Below are 20,045 nucleotides of genomic sequence, written 5' to 3'. Positions count from 1 at the left end.
TCATTTTAAGAGTGAGGATGCTTCAGTTAGCGCTTGATTTTAATTGTCTTTTGCAGCTGATAACGTTGTTAAAGGATTCTTTGGGAAAACTTGCCATAGTTTGTAGGTCGCTGGAAGGAGGAGTTATTTTTGTTAATATTCGTTTCCAGAAGTAAGAAGGGAGAAAGAGATGATTGGGTTTTTGACTTTCTTCTCCTTGTCTCGTTCTCTTTTCTTTTCTTTTTTTTTTTTTTAAATAGGTTTTCTTTTATTTATTTTATTTTATTTTATTTTTTGGTCTTTTGTCTTTTTGTTGTTGTTCCTGTTGCTATTTCTTGGGCCGCTCCCGCGGCATATGGAGGTTCTCAGGCTAGGGGTCCAATTGGAGCTGTAGCCACCGGCCTACACCAGAGCCACAGCAACGTGGGATCCGAGCCGCGTCTGCAACCTACACCACAGCTCACGGCAACGCCGGATCCTTAACCCACTGAGCAAGGGCAGGGACCGAACCCGCAACCTCACAGTTCCTAGTCGGATTCGTTAACCACTGCGCCACGACGGGAACTCCTCGTTCTCTTTTCATGCCCGTTCAATCTGGCCATCACTTTCCTGCTCTACAACCTTCAGTGGCTCACTATTGCCAGTCTTCATTCTCTTTTTGTCCCAGGACTGGTTTAATGTAGGTCTCTCTGTCTGGTCCATGGTTATTGTTTTTCAATTCACATGGATCCCAAAGAATAGAGCAAGCACTCAACAAATACTTATTGGTGGATCTTTTTTTGGGGGGAAGGAAGAGGTGTTAGGTTTTTTTGTACTTTTCTTAGAGGCTGTTAGAGAGGCAGACCATTTTTTTTTTTGGTCTAATTTAAATAAATTGAAATATAGTTGATTTACAATATTGTTAGTTTCAGATGTGCAGCAAAGTGATTCATTTATACATATATTTTTTCAGATTATTTGTCATAAGTTACTACAAGATATTGAGTAAAATTCCCTATGCTATAAATAAATCTTTCTTGTTTATCTATTTTATGTGTAGTAATTTGTATTTGCTACTCTCACACTCCTAATTTGTTTTCTATGGAGAAACAGTTTTTATTTTTGTTTTTTATTTTATTTAGGGCCACCTGAGGAAGATGGAGATTCTCAGGTTAGGGGTTAAATCAGAGCTTTAGCTGCCCACCTATGCCACAACCACAGCGATGCAAGATCTCAGCCTTTTCTGCAACCTATGCCACAGCTCAAGGCCTGATCCTTAACCCATTGAGCGGGGCCAGGGATTGAACCCACAACCTCCAAGATACCAGTTGGGTTTGTTACCGCTGAGCCACAACAGGAACTCCGAGAAGCAGAGTTGTGTTTTACTCCTCTGCACCTGGGCCATCGAGGCCCTTGGGGGTGGGGGTGAGTATCTTTGAGCCTGGGTCAGAGTCGGGGTGAGGCCTGGGACTAGCCATTAAGGTGGAAATACTTCTAACAGGCTACTTTCTGTCTGGTCCCTCGCCTGAATGGGGTGGGAGGGGAGGAATTGGGGGCCCCCCATGGTCAAGTGCCTGGGCTGTTTTTCAGCTCTCCCCAGGCCGAGAACAGCAATGTTTGTTGCTTAACTTTATGCCGTCCTGGGGCCAGACGATGGGTTTGTTGAGCTTGGCTTCAGCAAGAAAACATCGAGCCGGAAGACTGGGAGAAAATGTGCTCTGGGTGGGTCATAACAGCTTTGTGAGTATAAAGTAGTCATTGTTATATAAATCGAATAGACATTTACGTCTGCATGGCAGGTAGCAGGAAGAAACAGACCCCCAGATCTGGAGAACAGACTTGTGGGTTGCCAAGGGCGAGGGGGGAGGGAGGGGGATGATGAAGTCGCCTGTAACAGCCTTTGCCCAACCACAACTTGGGCAAGACAGGCTCACTGATACTTAGCTGACCTGCAGAATGGGTTCCGGCCCCGGGGTCGGGCGGGAGGGACAGGGAGCACCCTCGTGGACATTGTGAGAATTAAGTCAAGTAATGCAGGAAGTGCGCTCAGCCCCGGGACCAGCTGGTAATAGCAGCCTGGAGGGAATGAACTTGCAGTTAAGAGTCAGCACACATCGAGCTCCTCCAGCTGCCCCGGGTGGCGCCCAGGACAGAGTCAGCCGCCCCCTCGGAATGCGGGGTGCGTCTCAAGGGCCTTCCACCAAGCCCTGGTGTCAGTCACTGGGGGAAGCGTTTACTAGATCCTCTGCCCCTTGCTCCGCTTGCTCACAGTGGTGAGCAAACACCTGCCCTTCCGCTTGTCCCCTGACAGCCCATCTAGGACCTCAGCTCCCCTTCGTTTTTCCTGCTAAGCGTGTGGTTCTTACAACAGACTGGATGGGCCTGGTGATCCCGCCATGGGATGTGTCCTTACGGGCGGGCGTACCTGTGGGTTGCTATGGGGCAAAAAATACCCACCCCCCCCAAGCAGAGCTTCTGTTTTCTCCCCAGATGGCTAGTCATTTAAGTGGATACAGACCATTGGATTTGCGTGTGATCATTTCCATCCGCTCAGCCGTCAGTCTTTTAACGTCTTAGCCCCGCCCCCTGCACGTGTGAGACGATGACTGTGTGTGAGCCGCCGGGAGGCTGTGCCAGGTGCTAAGTTAGGCAGCTGGCAGACGTGGTGCCATTCAGACTGTCAAGTGCAAGGTGAGGAGGGAGAGAAGGGAGAGACCAAGAGACCACCGAGGGGAGTCATCAGGACAGAGTGTGTGGAGACAGTACAACAGTGGAAATTTAAAAAATTCTCTTGTTAGACTCCCCAAACTCCTGGGGCCCAGAACCGGGGAGAGGAGCATTTGGGGCAGCTCCTGGTATCGAAGCAGGTATTGAAGACGAGGATCTTAGCGCTTCTCAAACCAGATCCTGGAGGCCTAGAGTGGGGCTTTCTAACAAGCCCCTCGGTGATGCTGATGCTGATGCGGCTGGTCTGAGAGTCACCCTTGGTGTAGCCAGGTCTCAGATGATAGACCGGCATGGTCTGTAATCCACATAATGTGAGGAAAGGTGTTAGTTACAAGGGAGAAGGAATGCTGGCACATGGGACTGATAGAACATACCTTGCCAGACATTCCCCATGGTGGCCAGTGGCATTGCATGGCCTATGTTCAAACCCCACCCCTGTCACTTCCTAGGTGTGCCACGTTGGTGTCAGTCTGTTCAGGCTGCCATCACAAACCACCGCAGCCCGGCTGGCTTATAAACAACAGATTCATTTCCCACAGTTCTGGAGGCTGAGATCAGGCTGCCAGCATGGTGGGGTGGGGGCCCTCTCCTTGGTTCAGAGCTGGTGCTTCTAGCTGTGTCCTTTCCCGGTGGAAGGGGCTGGGCATCTTTCTGGAGCCTCTTTTGTAAGGGCACTAATTCCGAAGTTCCCTGGTGGCTCAGCGGGCTAAGGATCTGGCTTTATCACTGCTGCAGCTTGGGTTCCTGCTATGGTGCCCGTTCAATCCCTGTCCCATAAATATCCACATACCATGGGTGCAGCCAGAAAAAAAAAAAAGGCACTAATCCTGTTCCTGAGAGTTCCACTGTTAATGATTTAAGCACCTCTCAGGTCCCACATTGGTGGGGGTTCGCATTTCAATATAGGAATTTGGGAGGGACACAAACATTCAGACCATAAAACTTGGGCAGTCATTAACCCTCTCAGGGCCTCATTGCTCACCTGCAAATTGGGGATAGTAGTTAGTACACACCTTTAAGTGCGCGTGTGTTTAGGAATAAAAGAGCAAATCTCTGTAAATGCTTACAACAGCCCCTGGTCCCTACAGAGCAGCCAACGGAGTCGTTCCATTCTCGGCTCTGGAAGCACCTCTACTTAATTGGACTCGAGCAGTGAGGCTTTCAGCCAGTGGCCCTCTGTCCCCAGCATGTACTTCAGGACTGGGACACTGGCCTCCTGTCACCTGGCTCATGGCAGGGCTGCCCTGATCCTTCCTGGGATTCTGGCCACCATTAGCACAGGGGACCCCTTAGGACCTAACCCCCTTTCTCTGTTTCAGGAACTGATGGGAAAAGCCAAAAAGGGCTGTGGCTTAGTGGGTGAGGATTTGGGGGAAGAAAAGCATTCCTTGCAAGAAAAGAAAAAAATATCGGGCAGATTCATGAATTAAAAGCAATAAAACCCTTTTGGGCTCAAACTAGTGTTTTGGAGCTTAGAAAGCCTCTCAGGTGCTTTGCTGTAGGACAGAGATTTGGTCGTAGTTACTTGGTGTTTTTAGCTAGGAATTGCAGGTCTGTTCCTGGGGCCAGGTGGCATGGTGGTCCTTGCTTCTAATTATACTCTTGGGGGTGTTGCCTGAATATTAAAGTTGGTTCACAGGAGTTCCTGTCATGGCTCAGCAGAAAGGAGGGCTTAGGTTCGATCCCTGGCCTTGCTCAGTGGGTTGAGGATCCAGTGTTGCTGTGAGCTGTGATGTAGGTCGCAGAAGTGGCTTGGATCTGGCATTGTGGTGGCTGTGGTGTAGGCCAGCAGCCACAGCTCCGATTGGACCCCTAGCCTGGGAACCTCCATATGCCTCGGGTGCGGCCCTAAAATAAAATAAAATAAAATAAAGTTGGTTCAGGAACATTCCCTTCAGGTACAGGAAACAAAAAAGCAACAAGATGGGGAATTGTCCTTGTGGCTTAGCGGGTTAAGAACCTGACATAGCACCGGTGGGGATGCAGGTTTGATCCCTGGTCTCGCTCAGTGGGTGAAGGATCCAGTGTTGCTTTGAAGCTGCAGCATAGGTCACAGATGAGGCTTGGACCCAGTGTTGCTTTGAAGCTGCAGCATAGGTCACAGATGAGGCTTGGACCCAGTGTTGCTTTGAAGCTGCAGCGTAGGTCACAGATGAGGCTCGGAACCAGTGTTGCGGTGGCTGTGGCATATGTAGGCTGGCAGCAGCAGCTCTAATTCGCCCCCTAGTCTGGGAATTTCCATGTGCTGTAAAAAAGAAAAAAAAAACAAATCCATGAGATGGAGGCCTCTGGGGTTCTTGAAAACGAGCCCAGTTCCCTTTCCACCATAAGTGCCGAGGGCTGTGGAGCAAATGACTCTTGGGCTCTGATCCTCAGTTTCCTCATCTGTAAGACAGTGGTGCTCAGGCTACCTTGCAGCCCAGCCATGCAGGGATGAAGATGAGGCATGCATGTTCCGTGCAGGGACAAAGGTGGTGCATGTATGCTGGATGCACTCGGTAAACCTCAGCTGTATCTTTCCGGCTCTGCTGAGGACCTTCGACTGAGCCTGCTCCCATCAGGAAACGCTTCCGGCTCTCTGGCTGCCTTAGCTGGGGCTACGTACCCCTTACTCTCAGGACGGCATCCTCGCAGTGATCATCTCGCTGTCAGCAGAGCTGGTGGCTGGGAGGGACGGCTCCTCCCGGCCTGCGTTAGCATCTCCCGCAGTTCGGCAGCTGCGGAAAAGATCTCACATGTGCGTCTCATTTCCCACGACTGCCCTTGACGGGAGGAGCCCTGCCTCACCTGACTCCATCACTGTATTACCATAATTAGTGGCAGGTTTAGGCAGCGCTTAAGGAGGTCAGGCCCCGTGTGCTTCCTTCAGTCCTGCCGAGTGCCACGCTGGGAGATGGGAGGCTACCTCAGCTCGCCTGGAACGCCTGCTGGGGTCCAAGTGTGGTTCACGCTGGCCGGATCACAGCAAGGTGCAGCCGGAGGATCTCGGTAGGACTTGCTTTCAGCAACACGTCTGGGATGGGAGGGAGGCCTGCGACACAAAGAGGGTCAAAGCGTAAATGTTAGGGCCCCTTGAAATGTTCTGGTCTAGTGCTTCCTAAAAGCCAGTTCAGGGAGGAGGTGTATTAGAGTATTAGAATATCTCAAGGAGCTTGTTAGAGAAGCAGATTCCGGGTCCCACTTGGGGTTTCTTATTGAGTAAATCTGGATGGTTGGGGAGGGCACTTCTTAATCTGTATTTTTTCCTTTTTTTTTTTTTTTTTTTTTTTTTTTCCCATACCTGAGGCATGCAGAAGTTCCCGGGCCAGGAATTGAACGAGCCACAGCTGTGACAACGCCGAATCCTTAACTGCCAGGCACTAGGGAACTCTCTTTAATCTGTTTTTTTAAAACAACTTCTGAGTGATTTGAAGGAACCCTGCTCTAGTCCAGCCTTTGTGGACTGTCCAGCTTTGTGAAGCACTCCCAGCTTCACGGGGCAGGCCGGGACAGACAGACCTGGAACCTAGTGCTTGGAAACCCAGAAGTTCCTTTTTCTGCTTCCAGACTCCTAAGCTTCTAATTCTTTGCCCCACATCAGCAATTCAGCCCAGCAGAAAAGCACTGGTAACTAACCAGTGGTTCTCAGCTGGGGGACATTTGCTCTCCCAGGGGACATTGGATACGGCTGTAGGTATTTTTGGTCATTAGGGTTTGGGGAAGGAAGGGGAGTTACTACTGGAAACCAGTGGGTAGAAACCCATGCCGCTAAGAGCCTGCGAAGCTAAGAGTGATTCAGCCCCAAATGTCAGTAGTGCTGAGGCCGAGACACCCCGATTGAGACAAATACTTCCCAGATTTAACTCGGTCCTGTTTTAGTAGGTGCCCACTGAGATTCTGCCTTTCTAACAAGCTCCTGGTCAGTGTCGATGCTGCCCCTTCTGGGGAGCACTTTGTGTAGCATGTGTTTTTACAGCAGTCGATTTCAAAGTGAGTCTGGGTTGGAATCTCAGCTCTGCTGCTTAACTACCTTTGTGACCTAGGTAAGTTGTTTGACCTCTATACATTTAAGTTTCATCTATAAATTGGGGATAATATTCCTTAGGCTCAAATGGGATGATAATATCTGCAAAGAGCTTGGCCTTGGCGAGCAGTCAATACATGGTAGCTGTTGTTTTCATTATTGCCATTATTATTATTTGCTTAGCAATTCAGCTCTATTTGTCCAGGGTTTCATTGTTTACCTACTCTGTGCCTAATGCTTTGCTAAAATAAGATTAGTTGGGAGGAAGTACAACAGGTTATCTCTGTATGGATGAATTATAAAGATAACTCATGTCAATTTTATCATGTCACCCCACTCTCTGGCACTGCGTGGGAATTGAGGCCGGAATAGGTGTAAAATTAACAATATTTTCCTTCATATCCACGGTACACAGTTAACTGCACTCGCTCACCAAAAGTGATATGGGGAGAATTTTCTAAAAATAAGGTGCCTGTTTTCTGAGTCTTCGTTCTAATAATGGTTTTGTGGATAATAGAGAAACATGACAAGCAGACAAAGACACTCAGTTTCATCACCTTTTGGGAATACCGAAGTCCTCTAGTGTACCAGGATTTCAGAGCAGGTTTTGAGTGTGGGGTTGATCTTTGTTTAAAGCCCACCATTGCCATGTATTAGCCATGTGACCTGGAAATAATTTAATATCTCAAAGCCTCAGCTTCCTCCTCTCTAAGACAGGAGAGTGATTGTATGAGGCTGATGTGAGATGCAGCATAAATACCCTGCTTGACTGTGGACCATCATCGTTCTCGGCCTGTAATTGAAGGTGGTGGTTGGGAAGACAGTTTTCAAGAGCAAGAATCGTGTGGGAAGCTTACTATGAATACAGCTTCTAAGGCCTCCCTCAGATAGTCTCATGATGAGGGCCAGGCTCAGGAACTTGCTTTTCATAGAAGCAGCCCAGGGCATTCTGGTACTGGTGTGGCACTTGGAGACATGCAGTCCTAGGGCTGAGGTTAAGGGTGTCACCTTTGGTACCGTGCTGGTTGGCAGAGGTGGAGAATGCACAGGAAAAGCGGCCAGGTGGAGGGGTAAGAGGACACAGTAACTCCTGAGAGTTGCTCTGACAGATTTTTTGTTTTGGCAGAGGCTTAGGCTTTCTTTGCCAAGCCATCATTCATCACTTGGAAAGAGGAGGGAGAGTGTGCAGGGGAGAGGGACAACTACAGCTGGCTGTCAGAATAAGTGACCTCCAAATGGGATAACCTCGAAGTCAGGCTTAAGCCATCTGGAAGCAAGAAGGGGAGGTGAAGGCAGAGGAAGGGCCAAAGGTCTTTTTTGTAGATTTCCTGGTCAATGGGAAATGACAAGGTTGCCAAGCTGGAAAGCCTGACCGGGAGGTGAGCAGGGGGAGGAGGAGGAGAGCCAGCGGCGAGGAAGCCCTGCTGGCTCCAGGGGCTGCTGTCACCGAACCAAACTCGGGTCCGCTTGCCTCATGTGCAGCACAGCCAGTCTGCTGACACTGGCTGTGGTGAAGGAAAGTACAGCATTGACGGCGGGATGCCAGGTAAGGCGAACAGGCAGCTCACTCCCGGAAAACTTGAATTCCCCGATGGCTTTCAGGGAAGGACTTTTAAAAGCTACACATAGGGTGAGGGTTGCAGCTCATGGGCTTCCTTCTCATTGGTTGGTGGTTAGGTAATAGGATGACGTTTTGGGAATCTCAGTCATCAGCCTGCTGGTTCCAACCAGTGTGGGGGTCTCTGTGCTTGTGGTTGGCATGTAGTTATTGTCTTCCACTGCGTGGGGTCTTAGTTTCTGCAGAACAGCTCAAAGATATGCGTCAGATTCTTAGCAAACCTCTTCAGGAAGAACCAGGAAACTCTTGTGTCCTAATCATTAACTGCTTGAGTCTGCTCTTGTACTCACAAGGCCAAAGATGGAAGATGAGATTACGTGGAATCTGATGAAAAACGATACAAAAGAAATTACAAAACAGAAACAGACTCAGAGATTTTGAAACCAAATTTGTTGACCAAAGGGGACACCGGGGCAGAGGGAGGGATAAATTAGGGGTTGGGATTCATATATGCACACTACTGTATGTGAAAGGGGTGGGGACCTATTGTAGAGCCCTGCATGACCTACTCAATGCTGTGTAATGATCTGTGTGGGGAAAGAATCTGAAAAGAAATGGATCTGTGTATAACTGATTTACTTTGCTGTCTACCTGAAACTGGCACAACTCTAAGTCAATTATATTTCAATAAAAATTATAAAACAAGTAAATGAAAATGGAGGATGTGGAGGGAGCTTGCTCAGTTTCGATCCCTCCTTTTCTCTGCCACTCCTCAATTCTGAGGGGACCAGGGATGGGACAAGAAAGGGAATAAAGTTTTGGGTAGAGGGGTTAATCATATACTTGGCAGGGGAACTCTGTTTTAGTGGGGCTGGGTTTCACTGGCTCCGAGGAGGCACCTTTGGAGGAGAAGGGTCTGAGCCGCAGTGTAGGAAAGGCAGGGAGAGCTCAGGTGCTGCACACTCCTGGGGAGACCAGATGGTCCCCATCACTGCCACCGCCAAATCAGTACCTAGAGGAAGGTGAGTGCTGCCAATTAGCAGGATACCCAGGATCCCTCCTCCCAGACTGGAGGTTCCCCCTGGAGCCCAGGCAGAGTGCTTCATCTCTGATAGATCCAAATCTTACAGCTTGATAGAAGTTATGGTGAGTGAAATGGATAAGAGCAAGGACTATAGAGCCACTGCCTGCTTTCAGGTTCTAGCTGTGCCATGTACCAATCATGTAACCTCAATGAAGTTACTTCGCTGCGATGACAGTAGCACTCCACCCAGTGCCACAGTAATGCTGCCTGGCAAACAACCAGGGGCCTCAGTAGCACACAGTCATTACTATTTACTGTTCACACATCTGGTGATTGGGTGGGAGGGGGTGGGGGGGTGGGGGGTGGCCTGTGATCTTGGTTGGACGGGCTCACGTGGCTGAGGGCTAGTAACCCAGAATGGCCTTGGCTGGGATGACTGAGGTGGTTGGACTCGGCTCCCCTTGTGTCTGGTCTCCTGGCAGGGTAGCCCAGGCCAGTTCTCATAGATATGACAGATGTAAGAGCCAGCAAGCCCCTCATGCACGTGTTTTTAAATCTGCTATGGGACATTTGCTCATATCCCATTAATGAGAACACGTTACCCAGCCAAGCAGAGAGTCAGAGCAGGGCGCAGAATGCACTGCCCAGAATGGCATGCAAACTTCCACGGTCAAAGGAATGCATCAGAGTGGGGTGAAAAAATGGAGCTATTTGGGTAACTTACCGCAATTACTAACCTCACAGTTGTTTTTGTTTTGGTTTTTTTGTCTTTTCTAGGGCCACACCTGTGGCACATGGAGGTTCCCAGGCTAGGGGTCTAATTGGAGCTGTAGCTTCTGGCCTACACCACAGCCACAGCAACAGGGGATCTGAGCCAAATCTGCGACCTACACCACAGCTCACAGCAACACCAGATCCTTAACCCACTGAGCAAGGCCAAGGATCGAACCTGCAACCTCATGGTTCCTAGTCAGATTCGTTAACCACTGCACCACAATGGGAAACACTTCACAGTTAAGACAAGCAAACCCTCACCTCCCCAATCATCATTCTTATGTTTTTGTTGTGGATATGATCACCATGTGGGAAAATGGGATGGTAGTGTTGGAAGATCTCTCCTGTGATTGTTGAGTTGGTGGGACAGTCCTTCTAAGAGCTGACTCACCATTTTACCACCATCATCGTCACCTCCGGCACAACCAGAATCATTGTTACCACCTTTTGAACCCTGCCCAATCATCTCTTTGATGACTTTCCTAACCAGCTTCTCCCAAACAAATGATAGCCCTCTGCTATCTTGTATCTTACACGTGCTTCTGTTCTATCATGCTGTTTGACGTCCAGTGTTTGTTGATGGGTCTCCTGTTTGCCCCTCTCTAAGGGGGCAGAAAACATGTCTCTGTACCTTAGTATCTAGAAGAGAACCTTTTACATACCATGAGTTATATACCACGAGGAACTATTGGCATAGGAGTTTTAGGTCACCCTTGATAACCTTGTTCTAAGACCAGAGACTATGAGAGAAGCCCCCAGGCTGCTATAGTTTCAGAGGCATGTGCTAAGAGTAGTATTCACAAGTGGTGCAGGACACTGGATTCCATGGATAGGATGTTTTAGGAAGCTGCAGAGCAAGGAGGGGCACTTAGATGCTTATGAATGGACTCTTCATGACTGCCTGTATTATTTAAGGTAACATTAGCTTCTGTATCATAAATCCTCACATCTCAGTAAATAAACTCCAGAAAAGTTTCTCACTTATGCAGCAGTCTAGGAGCTGGCTGGGCAGCTCTCCTCCATCTGGTGTTTCAGGGACCCAGGCTCCTTCCATTTTGTTGATCTGCCATTTTCAACAGAAGGCTTCCAAGGTCACTCTGAAGGTCACCTCAGTGAGTTGCTGAGCCAGCCTTGGAATGGGCTCCCATCACTTCTGCTCCCATTCTGCTGGCCAGAGCTTGGTCTCGGTAGGGCGGGGAAATGCAGTAGCTCTATGTTCACTTTCTATTTAGCAAGACCTCCTGTGACAGTGTTTATTCAAGAGACATGCAGCATTCTTTTTTCTTGCTTTCTTTTTTTAGCACCTCTCTGATTTTCCACTGTTAAGCCAATTTTAACCAAATCCTACTTCCATTTCATGCAACATTGGGTTTCAGTCTGCGGCAGCCCTGTGACAAAATGGGCATCTTTGAACCAGGGAGGAGGGATTGGAGGATGTGAGCTGTTGTTTATGCTTTATGCTCATTGCTCCATGCCTTTCTCGGAACACAGTTAACTTTACCCTAACTGACTGTATGTATGGTATTGCTAGCTGGCAGCTTCAGTGCCCATCTTGCTTGGTTTAAAAGCCTTTGAGATCAGCAAGGACCAAGTGTTCTTTTGGGAGCAGAATTTCATCTCCAGGGAGCTGGTGACTATTGAGTTTAGTGACGGCAGCAAAACGTTGCTTCCTCCTCCTCCTCGTTGCAGAAACATTGTTTGTACATCATGTCTTCCATAATCAATACAAGTGAGGCATTAAGGAGAGGATCTCTTGTTCGGCAGACAAAGCTTTCTCTTTGTTGGGATTGAGATGCTCAGCTAATTTCCTGGGAGTGTATTTATGAGAAGGCGGTTTGTGATTCTTGCTAGCGTACGTGCGAGGTTCTTGAATTTTTTTTTTTTCCCCCACCCTGGAGACATCAACAACCCCATTGTATTCTTTGTAAAGTATCTTGGTAGCTTGTAATTTAAAGATTGCACCCATGAGAGTTCCTCATTTTATAGATTTGGGGAATTTGTACATACTTTAAAAGGAACTTGAAACATGACCTTTAAACATGAACTTTTAAAAACGAAACCTTAAGCAGGAACATCGCACTTGAAAGAGTAACCAACCTCTCGTGTTAGGTGTGAAACTGCCAAAGATCAAAGCATTATCAAAGATGAATTTTTTTAGACTTTGTATGTGGAATTTCACTGAGAATAAGTTGGATAAAATGCCAGAGAGCTCTGGGGCCAAACCCTTGGTTCAGTCAGTCTCTACCCGTGTGGAGTTTACAGCTTAAATTCCCTCCCCCTCTGGAAAAGCACACTTCATTGCTTTTGTTTAGTAATAGAAACTTTCTCCTCTCCCCCACTGCTCCCCTCACCTGCCTTCAGAAAAGCAGGTGCTTACTTGATGTCATCACTTAGGAAATTCTGTTTACAGTTCCCATTTGTGGGGCTGGCCTGCAAAGCTTATTTGGCACTTGGGTATCAAGATGCCAATTTCTGCCTTCCTGCCTTTTCTCAAGGGCTGTGCTGGGTGGCATCATGAGATCTTGCTGGCGATCTTCTTGGTCCCTTTTTCACTGAGTTTGAGTCCACATCATGTTAGATTAAGTCAGTAGACCTTCCGTGGTATAGTTGGGCCATGCGTGGCCAATTTCATGGCTTTGTGTAGCTGGCTGAATGTGCAGCTACCTTGTCTCATTCATGAAATGGTTTTAAAATATGTCGGGGAGTTCCCGTCGTGGCTCAGTGATTAACGAATCCGACTAGGAACCATGAGGTTGCGAGTTCTATCCCTGGCCTCGATCAGTGGGTTAAGGATCCGGCGTTGCCGTGAGCTGTGGTGTAGGTTGTAGATGTGGCTTAGATCCCGCATTGCTGCGGCTCTGGTGTAGGCTGGCGGCTACAGCTCCGATTCGACCCCTAGCCTGGGAACCTCCATATGCTGCAGGTGCGGCCCTAAAAAAACAAACCAAAAAAACCCACTTTGGAACTGAGATGTTATGGTTGGCAAGTTTACTAGTCAATGGAAGGGACTGAGGCTTGTCTAGAGTCTGACCTTACGGTAATTATTTATCTCTGCTGAGCCTCCATTTCTCCACTCAGAGACTGGGTGTGTTAATTTTTTTGCTTTCCTTGTTAAAGTTGTTGGGAGATTGTATCTAAGGTTCCCCAACTGTAATTAATGTACACAGGACTCAGTAAGTGACAGCTACTAGAAATTATTACCGTTATATAGAAAAATCACTATCAGTGAGAGACTTGAAAATAGCCATGGTAGAAATAAAATGAAATAGAATATCAAGGGCAGGGATTTTTCTGGTATCACTTCATTTTTAATGATCTATAGCATCCCTTGTGGAGGCAAATCCATAGCAACTGGTACCCGTGATACCCTTAGGGTGCCTATTATTTGCAGATTCAGTTCCACAAATGTTTCTTATTCAGCACCTAATAGTGTTTCAGTGCTATGCTTGAAACTGTTGGGTTAAAAAAGTGCTACAGCGTTCACAAGGTAAGACAAGCATTCTGCTTCTAACACCTTATGGCTGGGGTGACCCTATGCCCTAATTTGCCCTTGATCGTCCTAGTTTATTGCAGTTGTCCTAGCATAATTATTGATAGTGCTCCTTTGATTTCAAAAGTGTCGCATTTTGAGAAACCAGTTACGCGGACACTCGTCTAGTCTGTCGTGGACACAGAGGGAGTTTCTTGAGAAGAGGATTATTGAAGCCCCAAACTGGAAAGAGCACAATGAAAGCTACTTGTCGGCAAGTTGGATCCAGGATAACGGTAGGGCCAGACAGGAGGAGGCAGAGGACCACATTTTGGAGCCGGAACAAGCACCACCAGTGGGGATTGAAACTCGGCTGGAGATGCCACCTTGAATTCCAGAGTGTGAAGAGCCAGCTTTAGGTGCCCAGGCTCTTTCGTTTAGGTTTCATCCATCATCAGGTCCTCAAGTTTTTTTTTTCTTTTCATGGACACCCTAACTATTAGGTTTTAACTTTGGTTTAAAGGACTCCCTAATAGGAAGAGAAAGGGAGGTCGACTGCCTGCACGTCAGATGCTGAGCTGTGCTGAGCTATTGCCCTGGTTTTTATGGTCATTTCCTTTCTGATTCTAGGTACTCAAGTCCTGTGGGTGGAGTTCCCGTTGTGCTCAGGGGGTTGAGACCCTGACTAGTATCCGTGCGGATTTGGGTACCATCCCTGGCCTTGCTCAGTGGGTTAAGGATCCAGTGGCTGTGGCTGTGGCCAGAAGCTGCCTCTCCCTAGCATTTCCTCAGGGGCTTCAAAATGACCTGATTGCTGAGGGGAGGTGGGGGCAGGGGAGTTAACCCTTCCTTGACCCAGTTTTTGAAATTGGAGGGCTTTCGTTTTGTTTTGTGCCCCATCTCCCATACACTGAAAACACATCGGTTGCAATAGATTTGGAAGCATTATAAGGTGACATGTCTACATGTCCAGAGGTGATTTCTAAGGTAATAATTGTGCAGAATGTGGTTCAGGTGTTTTGGATTTTGGATGTGGATTTTTTCCCGCCTGAGTGTTTGCCTTTGGTTTGAGTGTCTTAATTACCGTTCAGGGAACTTTTGTAAAATCAAGGTAGAAAAAGAGTCACGCCTGGCTTAGGTATTAAAATATAACACTATGTGTTTATTATAGAGCCTTCACCTTTAGAATCCTATTTACAATCCTGGGCAGCACAACCAATTTTCTGTGTCGTTAACTTTTTCCTGTAACACCAAAGGGCAGGAGGCTGCTGGTACCACATTTTCTTTCTCCAAGGCAAGTAGAACAACCATCTGTGCTGTGAGATGGATGATGTGCAGTTGTCCTTTTGTCGATTTGGTACTGTGTCTAGTACATGAACCTTTGCTGATTTTGATGCTCCCTTCACTGGAATGCGCCCTGATAATTCTCCAAAACCAATAGTGGCAGCCACTATGGAAGAGGGGACAGAGGCTTATTAAAAAACTAAAAAATAGAGTTACCATGTGACCCCGCAATTCCACTTCTGGGCATATATCGGGAAAAGACAAAAACTCTAATTCCAAAATACATGCACCTCAGTGTTCATAGCAGCACTACTCACAATAGCCAAGACATGCAAACAATCGAAATGTCAGCCCAGCAGAGGACTTGATAAAGAAGTGGCATATGCATACAATGGAATATTACTCAGCTATAAAAGAGAATAAAATAATGCCATTTGCAGCCACATGGATGGACCTAGAGATGATCATGCTAAGTGAAGTCAGAGAAAGGCAAATATCATATAATATCACTTATATGTGGAATCTAAAAAAAAATGATATAAATGAACTTATTTGCAAAATAGACACAGACTCACAGACTTAGAAAACAAATTTATGGTTATCAGAAGAAATGGCGGGGAGGGGGGATAAATTAGGAGTTTAGGATTAACATATACACATTACTGGATATAAAATAGATAACAAGGACCTACTCTATCTTACAGGAAACCATATTCACTGTTTTGTGATAACCTATAATGGGAAAGAATCTGAAAAAGTATATATATATATATACGGGAATTCCTGTTGTGGCTCAGCAGCTTAAGAACCCACTTAGAATTCATGAGGATACAGGTTCAATCCCTGGCCTTGCGCAGTGGGTTAAGGATCCAGCATTGCCACAATCTGAGGCGTAGGTCATGGATGAGGCTCAGGTGTGGTGTGGCTGTGGTGTAGGCCGGCAGCTGCAGCTCTGATGAGACCTCTAGCCCTGGGAATGTTCATATGCTGTGGGTGCAGCCCTAAAAAATAAAAAGGATGTGTATATGTGTGTGTGTGTGTGTGTGTGTGTGTGTGTGTAACTGAATCACTTGGAGGTGTACCGGAAACTAACCCAACACTGTAAATCAACCATATTTCAGTTTAAAAAAGTGAAACGAATAATGGATTTATCGAGGTCTTTGAGTCCATATTGGCAAGGATCGTGACAGTCTGTGAGTGTGGATGGAATCGTAGCAGTGGAGTTGGGAGACCAAGCTGGGTGACGGCAGATACGTCATGCCAGGCTTTGGTTTCCTCGGAGGTAAACTGAGGCAGAGAAGGATGGGAAGAACCAGCCTCCCAGGCTCTCACGAGGATGAATGAGAAGATGATCGTGAAAGGACTCAGGACCCTCCAAATGGGGTGTAATGTTTTACCGAATAAATCCCCCAAATTCACAGAGACAACATGAGCAAACGATGGCCCATGTGTCAAACCAAATTCACAGAGACAACATGAGCAAACGATGGCCCATGTGTCAAACCTCGCCTATCTCCTCTTTTTGCTTGGTCCTCAGAGCCAAGGATCATTTTCACATTTTAAAATAGTTGGATAAAAATTAAAGAAGAGTATTTCTTGACGTATGACAATTCCGTGAAATTCAAATGGCCAGTGTTCTTAAAGGATCACTGCAATTCAGCCCTGCTCATTGGTTCATAGATCTTCCGTGGCTGCTTTTGCATTGTTGGGGTGGAGCTGAATTGTTGTTCCAGGCACTGAAGGGGCTGCAGAGCTGCAAATGTTGGACAGGCCCTTTAAAGGAAAAAAGTGGGCCAACCCCAGTCCAGAACAATGGTTCTCGTTGCAAGATGAGCCAGATTCTACACAGAGATGTTTTCCCCGACGAAGCTAAAGCTTTGGGAAAGCTAACGCTCTCCAGCTCTTGAGTCAGGACTCTAAGCTGGTTGGTTTGCTGGTTCCTTCCTTCCTTCCTTCATTCACTCATTGTTTTGCCAAGTATCTCATGAGTTCCTGCCATGTGCCAGACACACTTTTAGATGGTGAGGAAAAGCCGCCAGTGACACAGAAAAAGATCCCTGGAGTGCCTGTTGTGGCTCCGTGGGTCAAGAACCCGACATAGTGTCTGTGAGGATGCAGGTTCGATCCCTGGCCTCAGTGGGTTAAGAATCTGATGTTGCTGCAAGCTGCAGTGTAGATCACAGATACGGCTTGGAGCTCATGTTCCTGTGGGGTAGGCTGACAGCTGCGGCTCCAATTTGGCCCCTAGCCTGGGAACGTCCATATGCCACAGGTGCGGCCCTAAAAGGAAAAAAAAGAAAAAGATCTCTGCCTTCACAGAGCTTATAGTCTAATTGGAGGAATTAGATACTCTGCAGGTGAAAGTACCTGTCATGTTGGGGGCGGGGGGTGAGCAGTGCTCTGGGGAAAGGCGGGCATGGTCAGGAAGGGCCTCACTAAGGAAGGAAGAGGGGAGTGAGCCCTGAACATAGTAGCGGGTTTGGGGGCCAGGGGAGAGAACTACTCAGACAGGGAAAAAGCAAGTTGCGAAGCTTTGGGGTGGAAGCGTTGGAGAAAGTCAAGCAAAGCAAGGTGTGCATGGTGGGGCTGTTGGTGAGTTTTCAGCATTGGCTACAGAGTTTGGTAATCTGATCATGATAATCTAACATGGTGATGTTACAAATGATCTATTGTGCTCTTCAGGCACACGAGAAAACCAGAAAACCGGAAGGGAGATGATGGAGTGCAGTGGCTAAGAGTGGAAGTTCCAGGGAGGGCTTTCTCAACCTCACTGTTGACCTTGAAGGTGGAATAATTCTTGGCTGTCCTGTGCACTGGGGATGGTTACCAGTATTCCTGGCTTTTACCCCCCACCCCCAGTTCTCAGGAGTAATGCCGCAGCTGTGACAACCAAAAATATCTCCAAACCGGAGCTCCTGCTGTGGAGCAACAGGACTGATGGTGTCTCTGCAGCTTTAGGATGCAGGTTCGATCCCCCACCCAGCACAGTAGGTTAAAGGATCTGGTGTTGCTGCAGTTGGAGGGTAGGTCACAACGGTGGCTCAGATCTGATCCCTAGCCTGGGAACTTCCATATGCTGCAGGTGCAGCCCTGAAAAGCAAAAAAAAAAAAAAAAAAAAAAAAAAAGAATCTGACTACAGTGGCTCCAGGTCACTTTGGAGGTGTAGGTTCAATCCCCAGCCTGGCTCAGTGGGTTAAATGATCCCACGTAGGTTGCAGCTGCTGCTTGGATTCAATCCCTGGTCCAGGAACTTCCATTAAAAGAAAGGGAAAAAAGTGTGTATATGATTTTACATGATTGACTCAAGTACAAGCCACTAAAATATGTTCTCTTGCTTTTTTTTTTCCCTTTAATAATCAATATCCCTCACGTGTGGCTGCCTTTGACAACGTCCAGACTGACCTGTGTGCTGGATATCATTTCTTTTCCTTTTAGGGGTGGTTGGAAATGGAGGGCCTCTGAGCTTAAGAAACACGCCTGGGGTGCTTGAGTTCTGCATCCCTTGGCAGTAAGCAGGGGCTGGCAATGGTTGGGCTGTGGGCAGCCTGGCCCACGTGGTGTGAAAGGGGGGCAAGCTGTGCACTTAGGGCAAGGGAGAAGCCTTGGCACTGTTCTTCCATGGCTCTGCTGGTTACACATCCATTTGAAAGGGTTTCTTTGCCCCAGGGAGGGAGCCCCAACTAGCTCATATCACCTCTGGTCCAGCTGAATTAAAGGGACACAGGCTGTGAAGAGGAAGGGCAACCGGAAGGAATGGGCAGACCCCAGGCACCCTGGCATTGTCTCTCCCAGTCTGAGCAGGGCACCAAGAAAGGGTATGTGGGGAGAGCCTGAAAGTGCCTGTGTGAACTTGTGTTCCGTGCTGGACTCATTTGGGCTTATTTCCTCCCCTGCACCCCCTCACCTGTGCCTGAGCTGGTCACGGGACAGAGTTTCTGTTGGTGCTTCCTTTTCGATTGTCACATGGCTAAGGGGCAGTGACTGATGTTTTGAGCGCTTCTGATGTGCTGGGAAGAACTCTGTGCATTGTTGTTACCTTGCTTCTCCCTCTTGTCTCCCTCTGGGCTCCTATTGCCACTTAAAGCCTGGGAAGATCTGTTCCCAGGCGGTTAAGTAACTCTGCTAAGCTCAGCAGTTAAGTAATTTGGAGAAGCTGGAATTTGATCCTTTTGGTCTCCCCTCCCCCCACAAAATCTTAGATGCAGCACAAGCAGAGGCTGAGGATTCTCCAAAGAAATTAAAGTTGCATCTTAGAGCTCCTAGTACTGGTGGGATTCCCGGGCTCTGCCATCAGCGCCTTTCACCTGTCACTGAATCCACCCATTTTTCTGCATGAATGTGGACCAAGACCCTTAAGTCTGTCTTGGTGATGGACTCATCCTTCTGGGGAGCTATTTCGAATAGTCTTGCAGTGTCTTCTTTCTTCTGTCCATCAGCATCCTCTTCCTTCTGAAGCTTGTCAGTTTTAAGGCCGGGAGAACCGGAGTGCCTTAGGGGGCCTTTCCAACCCCCCTCCCTGGAATCATCCTTTATAGAACATGCCTGGATGTGAATGAATCCCTCTTGCCCTCCGGGATCTGGTTAAAAAGCAGATCGTGATTCCTTTGTAGGTCTGGCCTGGGGCTTGAGTCTGCATTTCAAATAAGCTCCAAGGTGATGCTGAAGCTGCTGTCCACCGATTCCACTGGGTAGCTGAATGTAGATGACGTTGTCCTTACCCCCCCCCCCTTTCAAGGGCTGAACCAAATTCTTGAAAAAGGGGTTGTGCCCCAGAAGTAGCCCAGGAGCCAGGCTCCAGGAGCAAGTCCATCTTTTAGTGGCAAATGGAGTCTGTGCGATGTGAGGTTATTCAAGCTGCCTAATGATGAGCCTGGGAGAGCCAAGCCAGACATTTTATAATTGGTCTTGTCGCTTAAGGGAGTAGCTAGCACTTTCTGAATGCCTACTATGTGTGTGTACTTTTTCCACCGAGTAGTAGGCCGGTCACTTTGGCTCTCAGGTCACTTTGGCAATGAGAAAAACTCTTTCCTAATAAGCTCCGGCTTTGAGTCAGCAAGCCTGCCATCGTTTGCATGCCAGGAGCCCGTGGGTAAGAGGGAAGATTCAGATTTTACACGCATTTTCATGCCGTATTTCCTTCATTAGTTATGTGGGTTCTGAGGGAGCCGGTTTCTCAGAGGCCTCCTAAAGGATGTCAGGGAGTTTTGTCAACGGCCTCTGTGCCCGATTCTCCTAGACTCTCATAAA

The 20,045-nt window shown here is 47.7% G+C and overlaps 1 protein-coding gene across 3 annotated transcripts in view; it reads left to right on the top strand.

Moving 5' to 3' along the window:
* The window catches only part of CHST11 (carbohydrate sulfotransferase 11), a 278,993-nt gene that overhangs the window by 35,067 nt on the left and 223,881 nt on the right, over positions 1-20,045 (top strand). The window contains exon 1 of one of the 3 annotated variants that reach the window (XM_013998000.3): positions 5,524-5,673. The exons of the other annotated variants lie outside the window; for them this stretch is intronic. The gene's annotated coding sequence lies outside the window, so the exon portion shown is untranslated. Of the gene's footprint in view, positions 1-5,523; positions 5,674-20,045 lie in introns of those variants that run through there. 3 annotated transcript variants of the gene reach the window in all.

The sequence above is a fragment of the Sus scrofa genome, chromosome 5, assembly GCF_054392235.1.
Source record: "Sus scrofa isolate SSC_HxYL_T2T_F1_AM1 chromosome 5, Sscrofa_HxYL_maternal_Yorkshire_Landrace_v2.0, whole genome shotgun sequence".
In the NCBI taxonomy this organism is placed as follows: Eukaryota; Metazoa; Chordata; class Mammalia; order Artiodactyla; family Suidae; genus Sus; species Sus scrofa.
The sequence above is the reverse complement of the archived record's forward strand: the minus strand, read 5'-3'. Positions and strand labels throughout refer to the sequence as shown.